This window comes from Stegostoma tigrinum, unplaced genomic scaffold (genome assembly GCF_030684315.1).
Source record: "Stegostoma tigrinum isolate sSteTig4 unplaced genomic scaffold, sSteTig4.hap1 scaffold_127, whole genome shotgun sequence".
In the NCBI taxonomy this organism is placed as follows: domain Eukaryota; kingdom Metazoa; phylum Chordata; class Chondrichthyes; order Orectolobiformes; family Stegostomatidae; genus Stegostoma; species Stegostoma tigrinum.
Window position 1 is genome coordinate 421346 of NW_026728075.1, and position 22219 is coordinate 443564.

The following is a 22219-nucleotide window of genomic DNA, read 5'->3' on the forward strand; positions in this document are numbered from 1 at the left end:
TGGGATGCAGTGACTAATGGAAATGGGATGCAGTGGCTGAGTGAAATGGGATGCAGTGACTGAGGGAAATGGGATGCAGTGACTGAGTGATATGGGATACAGTGGCTGAGTGAAATGGGATGCAGTGGCTGAGTGAAATGGAATGCAGTGACTGAGGGAAATGAGATGCATTGACTGAGGGAAATGAGATGCATTGACTGAGGGAAATGAGATGCATTGACTGAGGGAAATGACATGCAGTGACTGAGGGAAAGGAGATGAAGTGACTGTGGGAAATGGAATGCTGAGACTGAGGGTAATGGGATGCACCGTCTCAGTTCAATGAGATTCACTGTCTCAGTTAAATGGGATTCAGTGACTGAGGGAAATGGGATGCGCTGACTGAGTGAAATGGGATGCGGTGACTGAGGGAAAGGAGACGCAGTGACTGTGGGAAATGGGTTGCAGTGACTGAGGAAAATGGGAGGCAGTGATTGAGTGAAATGGGATGCAGTGACTGAGTGATGTGGGATGCAGTGGCTGAGTGAAATGGGATGCAGTGACTGAGTGAAATGGGATGCAGTGGCTGAGTGAAATGGGATGCAGTACCTGACGGAACTTGAATGAAGCGTCAGATGAGAAACGGGATGCAGTGACTGTGTGAAATGGGATGCAGTGACTGCGTGAAATAGGATGCAGTGACAGAGTGAAATGTGATGCAGTGACAGAGTGAAATGTGATGCCGTGACTGCGTGAAATGTGATGCCATGACTGCGTGAAGTGTGATGCAGTGACTGCGTGAAATGTGATGCAGTGTCTGCGTGAAATGTGATGCAGTGTCTGCGTGAAATGGGATGCAGTGTCTGCGTGAAATGGGATGCAGTGACTGTGGGAAATGGGATGCAGTGACTGTGGGAAACGAGATGAAGTGACTGTGTGAAATGTGATGCAGTGACTGTGGGAAATGGGATGCAGTGACTGAGTGAAATGGGATGCAGTGACTGAGTGAAATGGGATGCAGTGACTGTGGGAAATGGGTTGCAGTGACTGGGAAATGGGATGCAGTGACTGAGTGAAGTGAGATGCAGTGACTGAGTGAAATGGGATGCAGTGACTGAGTGAAGTGGGATGCAATGACTGTGTGAAGTGGGATGCAGTGAATGAGTGAAGTGAGGTGCAGTGACTGATGGAGATTGAATGCACTGACTGAGGGAAATGGGATGCAGTGACTGAGGGAAATGGGATGCAGTGACTGAGGGAAATGGGATGCAGTGACTTTTGGAAATGGGATGCAGTGAGTGATGGAAATGGGAGGCAGTGATTGAATGAAATGGGTGCAAGTGACCGTGGAGATGGGATGCAGTGACTTGGGGAAAGGAGATGCAGTGACTGTGGAAACGGGAAGCTGTGACTGAGGGTAACGGGTTGCAGTGGCGAAGTGAAATGGGACGCCATGTCTCTGTGAAATGTGATGCGGAGACTGTGGGGAAATGGATGAAGTGACTGAATGAAATGGGATGCAGTGACTGAGTGAAATGTGATGCGTTGACTGATGGAAATGAGATGCCGTCCCTGTGGGAAATGGCATGCAGTGACTGAGTGAAATTTGGAAGCTGTGACTGAGGGTAATTGGATGCCGTGACTGAGGGTAATTGGATGCCGTGACTGAGGGTAATTGGATGCCGTGACTGAGGGTAATGTGATGCAGTGACTGAGGGTAATGTGATGCAGTGACTGAGGGTAATGTGATGCAGTGACTGAGGGTAGTGTGACGCAGTGACTGAGGGTAGTGTGACGCAGTGACTGAGTGAAATGGGGTGCAGTGACTGAGTGAAATGGGATGCGTGACTGAGTGAAATGGGATGCGGTGACTGAGGGAAATGGGATGCGGTGACTGTCGGGAATCGGGTGCGGTGACTTATGGAAATGGAGGCACTGTCTCAGTTGAACAGGATTCAACGTCTCCGTTAAATAGGATGCAGTGACTGAGTCAAATGGGATGCAGTGACTGAGGGTAATGGGATGCACTGACTGAGGGAAAGGAGATGCAGTGACTCTGGGAAATGGAATGCTGTGACTGAGGGTAATGGGATGCACCGTTTCAGTTCAATGAGATTCACTGTCTCAGTGAATTGGGATGCTGTGACTGAGGGAAAGCAGATGCAGTGAATGTGGGAAATAGGTTGCAGTGACTGAGGGAAATGGGACGCAGTGACTGAGGAAAATGGGATGCACTGACTGAGTGAACTGGGGTGCAGTGACTGAATGAAATGGGATGCAGTGACTGAGGGAAATGGGATGCAGTTGCTGAGGGAAATGGGATGCACTGACTGAGTGAAATGGGATGCAGTGGCTGACGGTAATGTGATGCAGTGGCTGACGGGAATGGGATGCAGTGACTGAGTGTAATGGGGTGCAGTGGCTGCGTGAAATGGGATGTAGTGACTGAGTGAAATGGGACGCCCAAACTGATGGAAATGGGATGCACTGACTGAGTGAAATGGGACGCAGTGACTGAGGGAAATAGGATGCAGTGACTGACTGTAATGGGATGCAGTGACTGAGTGTAATGTGATGCCGTGACTGTGGGGAATTGGGTGTGGTGATGATCGAAATGGATTCACTGTTGCAGTTGAATAGGATTCACTGTCTCCGTTAGAATGGATGCAGTGACTGAGTGTAATGGGATGCAGTGACTGAGTGTAATGGGATGCAGTGACTGAAGGAAATGGGATGCAGTGACTGATGGAAATGGGATGCAGTGCCTGAGTGATATGGGATGCTGAGACTGAGTGAAATGGGATGCATTGACTGATTGAAATGAGATGCAGTGACTGACTGAAATGGGATGCAGTGACTGACTGACATGGGAGGCAGTGACTGCGTGAAGTGGGACGCCGTGACTGAGTGAAATGGGACGCCGTGACTGAGTGAAATGGGACGCCGTGACTGAGTGTAATGGGATGCAGTGACTGAGGGAAATAGGATGCAGTGACTGAGTGAAATGAGCTGCAATGACTGTGTGAAGTGGGATGCAGTGACTGATGGAGATTAAATGCAGTGTCTGATGCAAATGGGATGCACGGACTGAGTGAAATGGGATGCACTGACTGAGGGAAATGGGATGCACTGACTGAGGGAAATGGGATGCACTGACTGAGGGAAATGGGATGCACTGACTGATGGAAATGGGATGCAGTGACTGAGGGAAATGGGATGCAGTTACTGAGGGAAATAGGATGCAGTGACTTTTGGAAATGGGATGCAGTGAGTGATGGAAATGGGAGGCAGTGATTGAATGAAATGGGTGCAAGTGACCGTGGAGATGGGATGCAGTGACTTGGGGAAAGGAGATGCAGTGACTGTGGAAACGGGAAGCTGTGACTGAGGGTAACGGGTTGCAGTGGCGAAGTGAAATGGGACGCCGTGTCTCTGTGAAATGTGATGCGGAGACTGTGGGGAAATGGATGCAGTGACTGAATGAAATGGGATGCAGTGACTGAGTGAAATGTGATGCATTGACTGATGGAAAGGAGATGCCGTCCCTGTGGGAAATGGCATGCAGTGACTGAGTGAAATGGGAAGCTGTGAATGAGTGAAATGGGATGCCGTGACTGAGGGTAATTGGATGCCGTGACTGAGGGTAATTGGATGCCGTGACTGAGGGTAATGTGATGCAGTGACTGAGTGAAATGGGGTGCAGTGACTGAGTGAAATGGGATGCGGTGACTGAGGGAAATGGGATGCGGTGACTGAGGGAAATGGAATGCGGTGACTGTCGGGAATCAGGTGCGGTGACTGATGGAAATGGATGCACTGTCTCAGTTGAATAGGATTCAACGTCTCCATTAAATAGGATGCAGTGACTGAGTCAAATGGGATGCAGTGACTGAGTGAAAAAGGATGCAATGACTGAGTGAAATGGGTTGCAGTGGCTGAGTGAAATGGGATGCAGTGACTGAGGGAAATGAGATGCAGTGACTGAGGGAAAGGAGATGCAGTGACTCTGGGAAATGGAATGCTGTGACTGAGGGTAAGGGGATGCGCCGTTTCAGTTCAATGAGATTCACTGTCTCAGTGAATTGGGATGCTGCGACTGAGGGAAAGCAGATGCAGTGACTGTGGGAAATAGGTTGCAGTGACTGAGGGAAATGGGACGCAGTGACTGAGGGAAATGGGATGCACTGACTGAGTGAACTGGGGTGCAGTGACTGAATGAAATGGGATGCAGTGACTGAGGGGAATGTGATGCAGTTACTGAGGGAAATGGGATGCAGTGACTGAGTGAAATGGGATGCAGTGACTGAGGGGAATGTGATGCAGTTACTGAGGGAAATGGGATGCAGTGACTGAGTGAAATGGGATGCAGTGGCTGAAGGTAATGGGATGCAGTGACTGAGTGTAATGGGGTGCAGTGGCTGAGTGAAATGGGATGCAGTGGCTGCGTGAAATGGGATGTAGTGACTGAGTGAAATGGGACGCCCAGACTGAGGGAAATGGGATGCACTGACTGAGTGAAATGGGACGCAGTGACTGAGGGAAATAGGATGCAGTGACTGACTGTAATGGGATGCAGTGACTGAGTGTAATGTGATGCCGTGACTGTGGGGAATTGGGTGTGGTAATGATCGAAATGGATTCACTGTTGCTGTTGAATAGGATTCACTGTCTCCGTTAGAAGGGATGCAGTGACTGAGTGAAATGGGATGCAGTGACTGAGTGTAATGGGATGCAGTGACTGAAGGAAATTGGATGCAGTGACTGATGGAAATGGGATGCAGTGCCTGAGTGATATGGGATGCTGAGACTGAGTGAAATGGGATGCATTGACTGATTGAAATGAGATGCAGTGACTGACTGAAATGGGATGCAGTGACTGACTGAAATGGGAGGCAGTGACTGTGTGAAGTGGGAGGGAGTGACTGAGTGAAATGGGAGGCAGTGACTGAGTGAAATGGGAGACAGTGACTGAGTGAAATGGGACGCCGTGACTGAGTGAAATGGGACGCCGTGACTGAGTGTAATGGGACGCCGTGACTGAGTGTAATGGGATGTCGTGACTGAGTGAAATGGGATGTCGTGACTGAGTGAAATGGGATGCAGTGACTGAGTGAAATGGGATGCGGTGACTGAGTGAAGTGGGGTGCAGTGGCTGCGTGAAATGGGATGCAGTGACTGAGTGTAATGGGATGCCGTGACTGAGGACAATGAGATGCAGTGACTGAGGGAAATGAGATGCAGTGACTGAGGGGAAGGAGATGCAGTGACTGAGGGGAAGGAGATGCAGTGACTGAGGGGAAGGAGATGCAGTGACTGTGTGAAATGGGTTGCAGTGACTGTCAGAAATGGTTTGCAGTGACTGAGGGAAATGGGACGCAGTGACTGAGTGTAATGGGAAACACTGACTGAGTGAACTGGGACGCAGTGACTGAGGGAAATTGGAAGCAGAGACTGAGTGAAATGTGATGCAGTGACTGAGGGAAATAGGATGCAGTGACTGAGTGTAATGGGACGCAGTGACTCTGGGGACATGGGATGCAGTGACTGTCTGAAATGGGAGGGTGTGACTCACTGAAATGGGAGGGTGTGACTCACTGAAATGGGAGGCAGTGACTCACTGAAATGGGAGGCAGTGACTCACTGAAATGGGAGGCAGTGACTGAGTGAAATGGGATGCAGTGACTGAGTGAAATGGGATGCAGTGACTGAGTGAAATGGGATGCAGTGACTGAGGGGAATGTGATGCAGTTACTGAGGGAAATGGGATGCAGTGACTGAGTGAAATGGGATGCAGTGGCTGACGGTAATGGGATGCAGTGACTGAGTGTAATGGGGTGCAGTGGCTGCGTGAAATGGGATGCAGTGGCTGCATGAAATGGGATGTAGTGACTGAGTGAAATGGGACGCCCAAACTGATGGAAATGGGATGCACTGACTGAGTGAAATGGGACGCAGTGACTGAGGGAAATAGGATGCAGTGACTGACTGTAATGGGATGCAGTGACTGAGTGTAATGTGATGCCGTGACTGTGGGGAATTGGGTGTGGTGATGATCGAAATGGATTCACTGTTGCAGTTGAATAGGATTCACTGTCTCCGTTAGAATGGATGCAGTGACTGAGTGTAATGGGATGCAGTGACTGAGTGTAATGGGATGCAGTGACTGAAGGAAATGGGATGCAGTGACTGATGGAAATGGGATGCAGTGCCTGAGTGATATGGGATGCTGAGACTGAGTGAAATGGGATGCATTGACTGATTGAAATGAGATGCAGTGACTGACTGAAATGGGATGCAGTGACTGACTGACATGGGAGGCAGTGACTGCGTGAAGTGGGACGCCGTGACTGAGTGAAATGGGACGCCGTGACTGAGTGAAATGGGACGCCGTGACTGAGTGTAATGGGATGCAGTGACTGAGGGAAATAGGATGCAGTGACTGAGTGAAATGAGCTGCAATGACTGTGTGAAGTGGGATGCAGTGACTGATGGAGATTAAATGCAGTGTCTGATGCAAATGGGATGCACGGACTGAGTGAAATGGGATGCACTGACTGAGGGAAATGGGATGCACTGACTGAGGGAAATGGGATGCACTGACTGAGGGAAATGGGATGCACTGACTGATGGAAATGGGATGCAGTGACTGAGGGAAATGGGATGCAGTTACTGAGGGAAATAGGATGCAGTGACTTTTGGAAATGGGATGCAGTGAGTGATGGAAATGGGAGGCAGTGATTGAATGAAATGGGTGCAAGTGACCGTGGAGATGGGATGCAGTGACTTGGGGAAAGGAGATGCAGTGACTGTGGAAACGGGAAGCTGTGACTGAGGGTAACGGGTTGCAGTGGCGAAGTGAAATGGGACGCCGTGTCTCTGTGAAATGTGATGCGGAGACTGTGGGGAAATGGATGCAGTGACTGAATGAAATGGGATGCAGTGACTGAGTGAAATGTGATGCATTGACTGATGGAAAGGAGATGCCGTCCCTGTGGGAAATGGCATGCAGTGACTGAGTGAAATGGGAAGCTGTGAATGAGTGAAATGGGATGCCGTGACTGAGGGTAATTGGATGCCGTGACTGAGGGTAATTGGATGCCGTGACTGAGGGTAATGTGATGCAGTGACTGAGTGAAATGGGGTGCAGTGACTGAGTGAAATGGGATGCGGTGACTGAGGGAAATGGGATGCGGTGACTGAGGGAAATGGAATGCGGTGACTGTCGGGAATCAGGTGCGGTGACTGATGGAAATGGATGCACTGTCTCAGTTGAATAGGATTCAACGTCTCCATTAAATAGGATGCAGTGACTGAGTCAAATGGGATGCAGTGACTGAGTGAAAAAGGATGCAATGACTGAGTGAAATGGGTTGCAGTGGCTGAGTGAAATGGGATGCAGTGACTGAGGGAAATGAGATGCAGTGACTGAGGGAAAGGAGATGCAGTGACTCTGGGAAATGGAATGCTGTGACTGAGGGTAAGGGGATGCGCCGTTTCAGTTCAATGAGATTCACTGTCTCAGTGAATTGGGATGCTGCGACTGAGGGAAAGCAGATGCAGTGACTGTGGGAAATAGGTTGCAGTGACTGAGGGAAATGGGACGCAGTGACTGAGGGAAATGGGATGCACTGACTGAGTGAACTGGGGTGCAGTGACTGAATGAAATGGGATGCAGTGACTGAGGGGAATGTGATGCAGTTACTGAGGGAAATGGGATGCAGTGACTGAGTGAAATGGGATGCAGTGACTGAGGGGAATGTGATGCAGTTACTGAGGGAAATGGGATGCAGTGACTGAGTGAAATGGGATGCAGTGGCTGAAGGTAATGGGATGCAGTGACTGAGTGTAATGGGGTGCAGTGGCTGAGTGAAATGGGATGCAGTGGCTGCGTGAAATGGGATGTAGTGACTGAGTGAAATGGGACGCCCAGACTGAGGGAAATGGGATGCACTGACTGAGTGAAATGGGACGCAGTGACTGAGGGAAATAGGATGCAGTGACTGACTGTAATGGGATGCAGTGACTGAGTGTAATGTGATGCCGTGACTGTAGGGAATTGGGTGTGGTAATGATCGAAATGGATTCACTGTTGCTGTTGAATAGGATTCACTGTCTCCGTTAGAAGGGATGCAGTGACTGAGTGAAATGGGATGCAGTGACTGAGTGTAATGGGATGCAGTGACTGAAGGAAATTGGATGCAGTGACTGATGGAAATGGGATGCAGTGCCTGAGTGATATGGGATGCTGAGACTGAGTGAAATGGGATGCATTGACTGATTGAAATGAGATGCAGTGACTGACTGAAATGGGATGCAGTGACTGACTGAAATGGGAGGCAGTGACTGTGTGAAGTGGGAGGGAGTGACTGAGTGAAATGGGAGGCAGTGACTGAGTGAAATGGGAGACAGTGACTGAGTGAAATGGGACGCCGTGACTGAGTGAAATGGGACGCCGTGACTGAGTGTAATGGGACGCCGTGACTGAGTGTAATGGGATGTCGTGACTGAGTGAAATGGGATGTCGTGACTGAGTGAAATGGGATGCAGTGACTGAGTGAAATGGGATGCGGTGACTGAGTGAAGTGGGGTGCAGTGGCTGCGTGAAATGGGATGCAGTGACTGAGTGTAATGGGATGCCGTGACTGAGGACAATGAGATGCAGTGACTGAGGGAAATGAGATGCAGTGACTGAGGGGAAGGAGATGCAGTGACTGAGGGGAAGGAGATGCAGTGACTGAGGGGAAGGAGATGCAGTGACTGTGTGAAATGGGTTGCAGTGACTGTCAGAAATGGTTTGCAGTGACTGAGGGAAATGGGACGCAGTGACTGAGTGTAATGGGAAACACTGACTGAGTGAACTGGGACGCAGTGACTGAGGGAAATTGGAAGCAGAGACTGAGTGAAATGTGATGCAGTGACTGAGGGAAATAGGATGCAGTGACTGAGTGTAATGGGACGCAGTGACTCTGGGGACATGGGATGCAGTGACTGTCTGAAATGGGAGGGTGTGACTCACTGAAATGGGAGGGTGTGACTCACTGAAATGGGAGGCAGTGACTCACTGAAATGGGAGGCAGTGACTCACTGAAATGGGAGGCAGTGACTGAGTGAAATGGGATGCAGTGACTGAGTGAAATGGGATGCAGTGACTGAGTGAAATGGGATGCAGTGACTGAGGGGAATGTGATGCAGTTACTGAGGGAAATGGGATGCAGTGACTGAGTGAAATGGGATGCAGTGGCTGACGGTAATGGGATGCAGTGACTGAGTGTAATGGGGTGCAGTGGCTGCGTGAAATGGGATGCAGTGGCTGCATGAAATGGGATGTAGTGACTGAGTGAAATGGGACGCCCAGACTGAGGGAAATGGGATGCACTGACTGAGTGAAATGGGACGCAGTGACTGAGGGAAATAGGGTGCAGTGACTGACTGTAATGGGATGCAGTGACTGAGTGTAATGTGATGCCGTGACTGTGGGAATTGGGTGTGGTGATGATCGAAATGGATTCACTGTTGCAGTTGAACAGGATTCACTGTCTCCGTTAGAAGGGATGCAGTGACTGAGTGAAATGGGATGCAGTGACTGAGTGTAATGGGATGCAGTGACTGCAGGAAATTGGATGCAGCGACTGATGGAAATGGGATGCAGTGCCTGAGTGATATGGGATGCTGAGACTGAGTGAAATGGGATGCATTGACTGATTGAAATGAGATGCAGTGACTGACTGAAATGGGATGCAGTGACTGACTGAAATGGGAGGCAGTGACTGTGTGAAGTGGGAGGCAGTGACTGTGTGAAGTGGGAGGCAGTGACTGTGTGAAATGGGAGGCAGTGACTGAGTGAAATGGGACGCCGTGACTGAGTGAAATGGGACGCCGTGACTGAGTGTAATGGGATGTCGTGACTGATTGAAATGGGATGCAGTGACTGAGTGAAATGGGATGCGGTGACTGAGTGAAGTGGGGTGCAGTGGCTGCGTGAAATGGGATGCAGTGACTGAGGGAAATAGGATGCAGTGACTGAGGGGAAGGAGATGCAGTGACTGAGGGGAAGGAGATGCAGTGACTGTGTGAAATGGGTTGCAGTGACTGTCAGAAATGGTTTGCAGTGACTGAGGGAAATGGGACGCAGTGACTGAGTGTAATGGGAAACACTGACTGAGTGAACTGGGACGCAGTGACTGAGGGAAATTGGAAGCAGAGACTGAGTGAAATGTGATGCAGTGACTGAGGGAAATAGGATGCAGTGACTGAGTGTAATGGGACGCAGTGACTCTGGGGACATGGGATGCAGTGACTGTCTGAAATGGGAGGGTGTGACTCACTGAAATGGGAGGGTGTGACTCACTGAAATGGGAGGGTGTGACTCACTGAAATGGGAGGGTGTGACTCACTGAAATGGGAGGCAGTGACTCACTGAAATGGGAGGCAGTGACTCACTGAAATGGGAGGCAGTGACTCACTGAAATGGGAGGCAGTGACTGAGTGAAATGGGATGCAGTCACTGAGTGAAATGGGATGCAGTGACTGACGTAATGGGAAGGAGTGAATGAGGTAATAGGGATGCAGTGCCTGACGGGCCTTGGGGTGCAGTGACTGAGTGAAGTGGGATGCAGTGACTGAGGGAAGTGGGATGTAGTGACTGAGGGAAGTGGGATGTAGTGACTAATGGAATTGGAGCGCAGTGACCGCATCAGATTTGGAACTGGGTCATGAGCCTGGCCAGGTGTTAGATTTGGAAGTAGGTGATCACCTTGGTGATAGCGATCACAATTCTAAGATAATAAACTGCCAACCTCAGCGATCACAATTCTGTTATGTTTACTTTAGTGAAGGAAAGGTAGAGGTGTACACCACTGGGCAAGAGTTATCTGGGGGAAAGGCAATTCCGATGAGATTTGGCAAGATTTTGGGAGCATAGGATGGGGAAGGAAACTGCAAGGGATGGGCACAATAGAAATGTAGAGCTTATTCAAGGAAAAGTTCCTGTGTATCCTAGATAAGTATGTACCTGTCAGGCCGGGAGGAAGCTGTAGAGCGCGGGAGCCGTGGTTTACGAAGGAAGCGGAATCTCTGGTCAAGAGGAAGCAGAAGGCTTCTGTTACTATAAGATGTGAATGCTCAGTCAGGGTGCTTGAGGGTTACAAGGTAGCCAGGAAAGACCGAAAGAGAGAGCTCAGAAGAGCCAGGAGGAGATTTGAGAAGTTGTTGGCGGATAAGATCAGGGTAAACCGTAAGGTTTTCTATCGGTATTTAAGAAATAAAAGAATGAGAAAAGTAAGATTAGGCCCAATCAAGGATAGTAGTGGGAAGTTGTGTGTGGAGTCAGATGAGATAGGGGAAGCGTGAAATGAATATTTTTCAACAGTATTCACTCTAGAAAACGACAATGTTGTCGAGGAGAATACAGAGATACAGGCTACTGGACTAGGTGGGATTGAGGTTCACAAGGAAGAGGTATTTGAAATCCTACAGAGGGTGAAGACAGCTATGACTCCTGGGCCGGATGGGATTTATCCTCGGATCCTCGGGGAATCCAGGGAGGAGATTGCCGAGCCTTTGGCATTGATCTTTAACTCATCATTGTCTACAGGAATAGTGCCAGATGACTGGAGGATAGCAATTGTGGTTCTCCTGTTCAAGAAGGGGAGTAGAGACAACCCTGGTAATTGTCGGCCAGTGAGCCTTACCTCAGTTGTTGGTAAAGTGTTGGAAAAGGTTCTAAGGGACAGGATTTATAATCATCTAGAAAAGAAGAAATTGATTAGGGATAGTCAGCACAGTTTTGTGAAGGGTAGGTCGTGCCTCACAAACCTTATTGAGTTCTTTGAGAAGGTGACCAAACAGATAGATGAGAGTAAACCGGTTGATGTGGTGTATATGGATTTCAGCAAGGCGTTCGATAAGGTTCCCCATAACAGACTATTGTACAAAATGCAGAGGAATGGAATTGTGGGAGATATAGCAGTTTGGATCGGAAATTGGCCTGCTGAAAGAAGACAGAGGGTGGTAGTTGATGGGAAACGTTCATCCTGGAGACCAGTTTCTGGTGGTACCGCAAGGGTCGGTGTTGGGTCCACTGCTGTTTGTCATTTTTATAAATGACCTGGATGAGGGCAGTGAAGGATGAGTTAGTAAATTTGCAGACAACACTAAGATAGGTGGAGTTGTGGATCGTGACAAAGGATTGGTTGCAGAGAGACACAGATAAGCTGCAGAGCTGGGCTGAGAGGTGGCAAATGGAGTTTAATGCAGACAAGCGTGAGGTGATGCACTTCGGCAGGAGTAACCAGAAGGCAAAGTACAGGGCTAATGGTAAGATTCTTAGTAGTATAGATGAGCGGAGAGATCTCGGTGTCCATGAACACAGATCCTTGAAAGTTGCCACCCAGGTTGACAGGGCTGTTCAGAAGGCATACAGTGTTTTAGCTTTGATTAATAGAGGGATCGAGTTCCGGAACCAAGAGGTTATGGTGAAGCTGTACAAAACTCTGAAGCGGCCGCATTGGAGTATTGTATACAGTTCTGGTCACCGCATTATAAGAAGGATGTGGAAGCTTTGGAAAGGGTGCAGAGGAGATTTACTAGGATGTTGCCTGGTATGGAGGGAAGGTCTTACGAGGAAAGGCTGAGGGTCTTGAGGCTGTCTTCATTAGAGAGAAGAAGGTTGAGGGGTGACTTAATTGAAACATATAAAATAATCAGAGGGTGAGATAGGGTGGATAGGGAGAGCCTTTTTCCTAGGATGGTGATGGCGAGCACGAGGGGGCAGAGCTTTAAATTGAGGGGTGAAAGATACAGGACAGATGTCAGAGGTAGTTTCTTTACTCAGACAGTAGTAAGGGAATGGAACGCTTTGCCTGCAACGGTAGTAGATTCGCCAACTTCAGGTACATTTAAGTGGTCATTGGACAAGCATATGGACGTACATGGAATAGTGCAGGTTAGATGGGCTTGAGATCGGCATGACAGGTCAGCACAAGATCGAGGGCCGAAGGGCCTGTACTCTGCTGTAATGTTCTATGTTCTATCTTCTATGGCTAGCTCTCCCTGTGCTCCGTGTGATTTAACTTCCCTACTGGACTACTGTGAGGAACCTTCTTGAACGCCTTACTGAAACCCATATACGTCCATGTTTCTGCCTCAATCAATGCTCTTCATTACTACTTTAAAAAACTCATTCAAATTACATGAGTTATGATTTCCTGTGCACATGTGTCCTCGGATCGCATGGACTGTTTCCTGTTCTAACAGTCTTCAAATGGGGAATCTTGTTAAAAGCTCTGCTGAAGCCCAAGTAGACTGTGTCAAATGCATTGCCCTCATCCACACACCTAGTTAGCTCTTCAGTCATAGATTCATAGAGTCATACAGCACAGAATCAGGACCCTCAGTCCTAATCATCTGTACTGATCAGGTGTCCCAAACTTAACCGGTCCCATTTGCCTGCGTTTGGTATCCGTCTAAACCTTTCCTCATTGTGTACCTGTCCAAATGTCTTTTAAATACAGAAATTTTATCTGCCTCTACCACGTCTGTTGGCAGCTCATTGCATTCACGCACCACCCTCTGTGTGGGAAAAGTTGCCGGTCGGGTCACTTTTAAATCTTTCCCCTTTCACATTTGAACCTACTCCCTTCTAGCTTTGGACTCCCCTACCTTGGTTATTCCCCTTATCAATGCCCATCATGATTTTTTACACCTCTGGAAAGTCACCCCTTCATCTCCGATACTCCAGGGAAAAAGTCCGAGCCTATCCACCACTCCTCGTAAACCCTCCAGTCCCGGCAATGACCTTTTGTAATTATTTTTGCACTCTGTATAGTTTAACAGCATTCTTCCTACGGCAGGGTAACCAGAATTCACTGAAGTATTATGACATAGAACATAGAACATTACAGCGCAGTACAGGCCCTTCAGCCCTCGATGTTGCGCCAACCTGTGAATCCAACCTGAAGCCCATCTAACCGACACTATTCCATTACCATCCATATATTTAGCAATGTTCATTTAAATGCCCTTAAACTTGGCAATCTACTCCTGTTGCAGGCAGGGCATTCCGTACCCATACTACTCTCTGAATAAAGAACCTCCCATATCTATCTCCCCTCAATTTAAACCTATCTCCACTCGTGCTCACCATCACCATCGAGGAAAAAGACTATCGCTGTCCACCTATCTAATCCTCTGATTATCTTGTATGTCTCTATTAAGTTGCCTCTTCACCTTCTTCTGACAAAAACAGCCTCAAGTCCCGAAGCTTTTCCTCATAAGACCTTCCTTCCACACCAGACAAGATCCTAATAAACCCCCTCCAAATCCTTCCGATAATGTGGCGATCAGAACTGTACGCAATAGTCCAAGCGCGGCCGCACCAGTGTTTTGTACAGCTGCAACATGACCTCATGGCTCCGAAACTCAATCTCTGTACCAATAAAACCTAACACACCGTACGCCTTCTGAACAAGCCTATCAATCTGCGTGGCAACTTTCAGGGATCTACGCACATGGACACCGAGATCTCTCTGCTCATCCACACCACCAAGATTCTGGGCAGCACAGTGGCTCAGTGGTTCGCACTGCAGCCTCGGGCAATTGTCTGTGCGAAGTTTGCACGTTCTCCCCGTGTCTGCTTGCATTTCCTCCTGGTGATCCGGTTAAGGCAGATAAGGGAGGGGAGGGGAATATGTGTCTGGTGGCGGCATCCTGCTGGTGGTGGTGGAAATGGTGCCTGAGGTTGGTATGGATGTGGGTATGTGGGTTGATAGGTAAGGTCAAGTGGAACCTTATTGCTATCTTGGGAGGGAAGAGAAAAGGTGAGGGCAAAAGTGCTGGGTTGGACACAGTTGAGGGCCCTGTCGACCACGGAGCCGGAGAATCCTCAGTTGAGGAAGAAGATGGACATTTTGGAGGCTCCCTTGTTGATGTTGGCCTCATGAGAACATGTTCGATGGAGATGGAGGAAGTGAGAGAAGAGGTTGGAGTCTTTACAGAAAGTGGGGTGTGAGGATATATAGACCAGGTAGCTGTGAGAGTCAGAGAGTTTGTAATGGGTATTAGTGCGAAGCCTACCCCCAGGAATGGAAGCAGAAATGTTGAGGAAGGGAAGGGTAGAGTCAGAGGTAGAGCAGGTGAAAGTGAGGGCAGGACGGAAATTGGAGGCGAAGTTGATGAAGTTTTCCAATTTCAGACAAGAGAGAGAAGCAGCCGGATGATATCATTGATGTATCGGAGAAAGTGTTGTGGGTGGGAATGTTCCACGTACCCCGTGAAGAGACAGGTTTAACTCGGGCCCACGCAGGTGCCCGGAGCTGCTCCTCTTACCCGAAGAAAATGAGAGGAGTTAAACAACAAGTTGTTGAGGGTGAGGATGAGGTCGACCAAGTGGAGGAGGGTGGTGGTGGGAGGGGCATGTACAGGTCTTTGCTCCAAGAAGAAGGGGACAGCCCTAAGAACCTCCTGGTGGGGAATGGATGTGGAAAGGAATTACACGTTCATGGTAAAGAGGACGCAGCTGGAACCGGCAAACTGATGTTTTTAAAACTGCGTAAAATGTCAGAGTATTTCTGGATGTACGTGGGCAGTGCTTGGACCAGGGGACAGAAGATTGAGTCAAGGTCGGAAGAGATGAGTTCTTTGGGGCAGGAACAGGCTGAAACAATGGGTCTGCCAGGACAGTCTCATTTGTGGATTTTTAGGGGGATGTAGGGGCAACCTGTGGGGAGCTGTGGCCTTTCAGCTTGGAAACAGAGGGGGAAGATCACCAGATAGACCAAGATCAGTTACTGTAGTAGATACAATGGCCCGGTGCGGTCATGGTCCAGGAGAAGTCGGAGGAGGTATCTGAGAGCTGGCGCTCAGCCTCTGCAAGGTAGACTTCAGCTCACCAGACCACAACAGCACCACCTTATCGGCAGGCTTAATAACAAAGTCAGGGTGAGATATGAGTGCGTGGAGGGCAGTCAGTTGGGCAGGACGTAGGTTGGGTTTGGTGCAGGGAACAGAGAAATTGAGGTGATAGCACGTCGACAGTTCTCAATGAACAGATTGAGTGCACCTGCATCCCCACCTTAACAATTCTGCACTGAGGGGTGCCATTAACTGTATATTTTTCTGTAATAGTTGATTTCCCAAAGTGGAGCATCTCACATTTAATGGATTAAAATCCACTTGCCATTTCTGCAACTGATCTGTATCCTTTTATGACGTCTACACTCCTCCTGATTCTCCCAATCATTCTATTGTCTGCAAACTTGCTAACCCATACATCTATATTTTCACCTCAGTCATTTTGTATAGACCACAAACAGCAGAGGTCCCAGCACAGATCCCTGCGGAACACCAATCGTCCTGGATCTACAGCCTGAAAAGCACCATTCCACCTCTTGCCTCTGTCTTCTCTGGGCAAGCCAGTTGTGAATCCAAGCATCCAAGCCACCATTGACTCGGTGCATCTTAATTTTCTGGATGATCCTATCATGAGGCACCTTGTTGAAAGTATTGCTAAAATCCATGTCAACAATATCCACTGCTCTACCTTCATTGATCACATTCGTCACCTCCTCAAAAAATTCAGTCAAGTTAGGAAGACATGACCTGCCCTGCACAAAGCCATGCTGACTGTCCCGAATGAGGCCATGCTGTTCCAAATACAGATAAATACAATCCCTAAGAATTCTCTCCAATAGCTTCCAATGAACGATGAGAAACTCGCTAGTCGAGAGTTTCCTGGATTGACCCTATTTCCCTTCTTGAACAGAAGAAGAACATTTAGCAACTTGCTAATCCTCCAGTACCCCTCCAGTGGCTACCAAGGATACAAAGATATTGCTGAATGCCCCGACAATCTCTTCTCTCACCTCGCTCAAAAACCTTGAGGAGATACCATTGGGTCCTGAGGACTTATCCACCTTAATGCTCTTTCTTGATTTCAAAATGCTGTTATCACATGAGCATGCTCCACACAAATCCCACTATCCTCCACACCCTTCGCCTGAGTGAATAGTGATGCACGGACTTAATTTAGGATCTTGCCCACATCCTCTGCTTCCAAACACAAGTTCCCTCCTTTATCCTGAATGGTCGTACCTTCTTGCTATTTATCCCCTTGTTTTCGATGTATGCACAGAATGCCTTGGGATTTCCTTCAACCCTCCTTGCCAAGGTCATTTGATCGCCTTTCTTTTTCTGCTTTCTTTATGTCAGCCCTGTTCGATTTTAGCTTCCTAAACCTGACATATTTTTGTTTTTCCCTTTTGACTAACTTCACAACCTCCCCAATTATCCAAGGGTCTTTTACCTTGCCATCGTTGTCCTTCCTCCTTCCTGATCCTAAACTCATAAGCAGGCCTTTAAACAATTCCCATATGGCAAATGTGACAGCTCCTCCCAATTAACACTCCCCAGCTCCTACCTAAAATTGATATAATTTACTCTCCCCCAAGGTCCTGACTTATCCTTCTTCATAGCAATCTTAAAATTTAAGGAGTTGTGATCACTATTTCCAAAATGCTTTCCCACCCTTCTCACCAGTTACCTGACCAGGACAAAGTCCAGTATGGCCCATCTTCTCTCCACATACTGTGTCAAGAAACTCTCTTGGATAGACTTAACAAATTCAGCCTCATTTAAACTCTTGTTTTAAGGGAGTCCCAGTCAATACCGTGGAGGTTAAATTCACTGACTGTGACAACTCTGACTTATTGCATTGTTTCAAAAGCTGCCTACATATTTGTTCCTCAGTGTGTCAGTGGCAAAAGGGGAGCAGGCTATTAGTTTAATCTGATCAGAGTGATTGTGTCTATCTTATTTTTTAAAGCTACCTCTGTTGCCTCAGTGGGCAAGCCCTCCAGAATGTCCTTTCTAGGTACAGATGCAACATTTCCCACAGGTTAGGAGAGCACCTCCTTCTTTTATCTTCCCCTCTATCTTGTCTAAAGCAATGAAACCCTGGAACATTGAGCACCCAGTCCGGTCTCTGTCTCAACCAAGCCTCTGTAATGGCCTCAACATCAGAGTCCCGTGTACTGATCCAGGCTCTAAGCTCATCTGCCTTACCTGTAATACTCCTGGCAGTGAAATAAACATATTTCAGCTTGTTCATGCCATCATGTTCATGTACCTGTCTCTGACTGCCATTCTTTTCTGATTTATTGGTCCTAGCATGTACCTGCCATCAATTCATCTACTTGCTGACCTGCTGCTCTGGTTCCCAGCTGCCTGCCAGTCTTTAAATCCTCCCAAGTAGCACTAGCAAACCTCCCTGTGAGGGTATTTGTTCCCGTTCAGTTTAGGTGCAACCCATCCCTCTTACACAGGTCACCCCTTGCCCAAGAAGCGGTCGCAATTATCCATGAACCTGAAAGCCTGCCCCCAGTACCAGCTCCTTAACCAATGCATTCATCTCACCTATCTTTCTCTGACTTAACTCACTAACATGTGGCACTCGTGGCAACCCATAAATTATTACCCTCGAGGTCCTGCCTTTCAGCCTCTTTGCTAACTCCTTGTACACAGTCCACAGGATCTCATCCCTCTTTCTACCTACGTCATTGGTACCAATGTGCACAATGGCCTCTGGCTGCTCACCCTCCCCCTTAAGAATTTCTTGCAACCACTCAGAGATGTCCTTGACCTTGGTACCAGGGAAGCAACACACAGCCCTGGTATCTCAAATGTGGCTACAGAAACTATGCCCCCAACGAATGAGTCTCCAACCACGATCACTCACTTGGATTTGCCTGACCCTGTCCCACAGCAGGGCGGTTTGTACCACGGACCTGGCAGCTGCAGATTATATAACCGTTCCAGTTTAGTTTTAGATCAGTGTTAACCTTGATTAAGTGGATAGCCAAGCACCTCAGTGGGCGACAGTACAGGAGAATTAAATTCTTAAGCTCACGGATTCTGTGAGAGTCAAAGACAAGCACTGAATTGTTCTAACCTCATTTCCAACACCTGGTCGATTACCCTGTATGGCTTGGATAACACTTGCACATTTAAAAAAATGTAAGGATGATGTGAGAGTAAGGACATGGAATTTTGTGATATGGTCATATTCGCTCTTGTTGGAGCTGATTGCTGCTTAGCACTTGTATGGTGCAAATGTTACTTATCCTTTGTCAGGCCAAGCCTGATCGTTGTCCAAGTCTCACTGTATTTTCTCATCGTTGACTTCACTGTTGGAAAAGTCATGAATTCTGCTGGACACCTGGACAATATTCAATGAACGTTCATGTCTCCACTTTGGTTCAAATGAAGACATGACTTCAACCAGTGCAGGTATCCAGTGAATGCCACTGACTCAATTTTCTATTTCTCTGCTTAACACCACATTCAATCAGAAGTTGCCAGGGTGGAAATGACAGATTGCACTTTCCTTCCTTTTCAAGCTCAGGATCTCTGATCATATTTGTGGTAAATCCTGAACGAGGTTACGAGAAGTGTGGCATGACGAAAAGTAAACTGAACCTTAGTGTGCAGCTGTTTGACAGCACTGTCATCCAGATGTTGCATTACTTTGCTGATGATTGAGAATACATTGAGGTCATAATTGGTCAGGACAATTTGTCTGCCGATTGCGTGATAGGTCATCTTTCTCTGAAATGTGAGTGTTGCAAGTGTTTAAAAATGTACTGGAAAACATTTACTGTTGGTGTGGCGACCTTGGGGCACATTGTTCCAGTACAGTTTGTGGGATGCTGCCAGGTGCCATGGCATTTGCAGTATCCGGAACATTCAGTCTTGTCATTGCATGAAATAATTTGAATTGCGTGTAAGTTAAGATCTGTGATGCCTCCTCAGGATGAGGGCAAGAAGATCATCCAGACTGGTGAATGGTTTCATCTGCTCCTTCACCTTTTGTTCAGAACATCTTGTAATAACTGCCATGTAGCCTGATGAGAAACTAAAGCTCACCTTGATTCATTTGCATTTGAAGGTGCCTATTTTTCCCAAACAAAAGGACCCATCACTGAGCGGAAAGTATGGAGAATGTTATAGACATCAGTGGTGAGATAATGCTGGATCTTGACCAGCAAAACCATTGTTGTGTTGGTGAAATGCAAACAAAAATCTATATGATGTAAACTTTATTCTCAGCTAATCCCTTTCTCAAATGACAGATTCTGATGTTGGTTCCTGGAAAGCCTCCATTGTTGGAGGACGAGAAGCCGTATCCAATTGAAGCAGCACAGGCTTCTGCGATGACTGTGGAAACCACTGCTTATGCCTTGCTTCAAGCATTGTCAAGGAATGATATTGACTATACAACACCGATTGCGAGGTGGCTAACGATACAACAGAACTATGGTGGTGGATTTCACTCGACGCAGGTAAATGCTTGAGATCACAACAGCAGGCATTCAGATATTTCCATGGATCATGTTACTAACTGGTGGTTGTTGCAGTTTGCAATCAAACTGGGCACTGCATTTTCATCTGCAGGTTTGGTGCATTGGCACAAATTCCAGTTCTTCAGTGGTGTTAATCCTTGGTTAAATTCTTACATGCACTTTGACTGTGCATCACTTTTCCTTTTGGCATTGTCCTTGAAAAGTACCTGTTTCTGTAAACCTTCACTTAGTTGTCGTAGGATCATTGAGGGACAGCATAATAGAGTGCTATGGCAATGGAACAGACCCTTCAGCAAATTGTATGTGCCCTCACAAGATGCAAGTCCCGAACTATTCTCATCACATTTCCCAGCTCTCGACCCAGAGCCTTGTATGCCTTGGCATCGCAAATGCCCAATCAAAGACTTGTTAAATGTTATCATGCTTTCTGACTCTACCACCCACACAGTCGGTGCGTTCCACATTCTCACCACAGTTTGGGTGCAAAAACAAGTAAGTTTCCTCAAGAGATAGTAGGAACTTGCCAATGCTGGAGAATCTGAGAGAGCAAGGTGTCGAACTGGATGAACACAGCGGGCCGAGCAGCATCAGAGAAGCAAGAAAGCTGACGTTTCGGGTCGAGACCCTTCTTCAAAAATGGGGGAGGAGAAGGGGATTCTGAAAAAAATAGGGAGAAGTGGGGAGGCAGATAGAAGATTGGTAAAGGAGAAGTTAGGTGAACTGTCCTGTGCTGTCCACTCACTGTCCCCTGCTCCAGAATCATAGAATAAGAGAATTCTCCAGAATTAGACTATAAGGCCATGAGACATAGGAGTGGAGGTAAGGCCATTCGCCCCATCAAGTCCACTCCACCATTTAAATCATGGCTGATGGGCATTTTTACACCACTTCCCTGCACTCTCCGCGTAGCCCTTGATTCCTTTTGAGATCAAGAATTTGTCGATCTCTGCCTTGAAGGCGTCCCACATCCCGGCCTGCACTGCACTCTGCGGCAATGAATTCCACAAGCCCATCACTTTCTGCCTGAAGAAATGTCGTCTGATTTCAGTTTTAAATTGAACCCCTCGAATTTTAAGGCTGTGCCCACGGGTCCTCGTCTCCCCTGCTAACGGAAACAACCTCCTAGCGTCCACCTCTTCTAAACCATACATTATCTTGTAAGTTTTTATTAGTTCTCCCCTCAACCTTCTAAACTGTAGTGAGTACAATCCCAGGATCCTTAGCCATTCATCGTAGGTGAAGCCTACCATTCCAGGGATCATCTGTGTGAATTGAACAAGCACTTCATTCCATTGTGTCTGTAACCACTGAAGCCACACTAAGTTCACATTCGGCTCATGTTTTAGCAATAGGCCCGTTGCCTTGAATGTTATTTCATTTTAAGTGCTGTACCAACCCTTTTTCTTTAATGTGAAAAGATTATCCACCACCTCAACTAAAGTCCCAGACAATGAATTCCAAACCCCCAGCACCTTCTGGGTGTCTTTTCTTTCCTGAAATTCCTTCTGAGCCTTTTAGCTTAAATGTATGTATCTCTTCCCCCCCCCCCCCCCCCCCCCGACCTCCCACCCCATGAATGGTCGTTCTGCTTCCCTCGCCAAGACCCATCAGAATGCAGACCATTTTTTCAGGACCTTCTTTAACCTTCCCTATTCGGAAGAAAACAAGCCAACCTTATCCAGATAAAACAGTGATGCTGCCTGGCCTGCAGTGTTCCTCCAGCTCCACGCTGTGTTATCTCAGACTCCAGCATTGACAGTTCCTGTTATCTCAAACTTATCCAGACTCTCCATCGAGTTAAAATGCTTCACTCCCTCAGAACATCCTGATGAATGTCCTCCACACATGCTCAAATGCAATCACCTCTTTTCTATAATGAAGAGACC

At 47.7% G+C, this 22219-nt stretch overlaps 1 protein-coding gene across 2 annotated transcripts in view; it reads left to right on the forward strand.

Annotated features, from left to right (window-relative positions):
* Positions 1–20197, forward strand: part of LOC132207708 (utrophin-like) — a 427430-nt gene extending 407233 nt beyond the window's left edge. For both annotated transcript variants that reach the window (XR_009443722.1, XM_059643604.1), the window contains one exon: positions 20103–20197. The gene's annotated coding sequence lies outside the window, so the exon portion shown is untranslated. The remainder of the gene's footprint in view (positions 1–20102) is intronic.
* The last annotated feature ends 2022 nt before the right edge of the window (positions 20198–22219 follow it).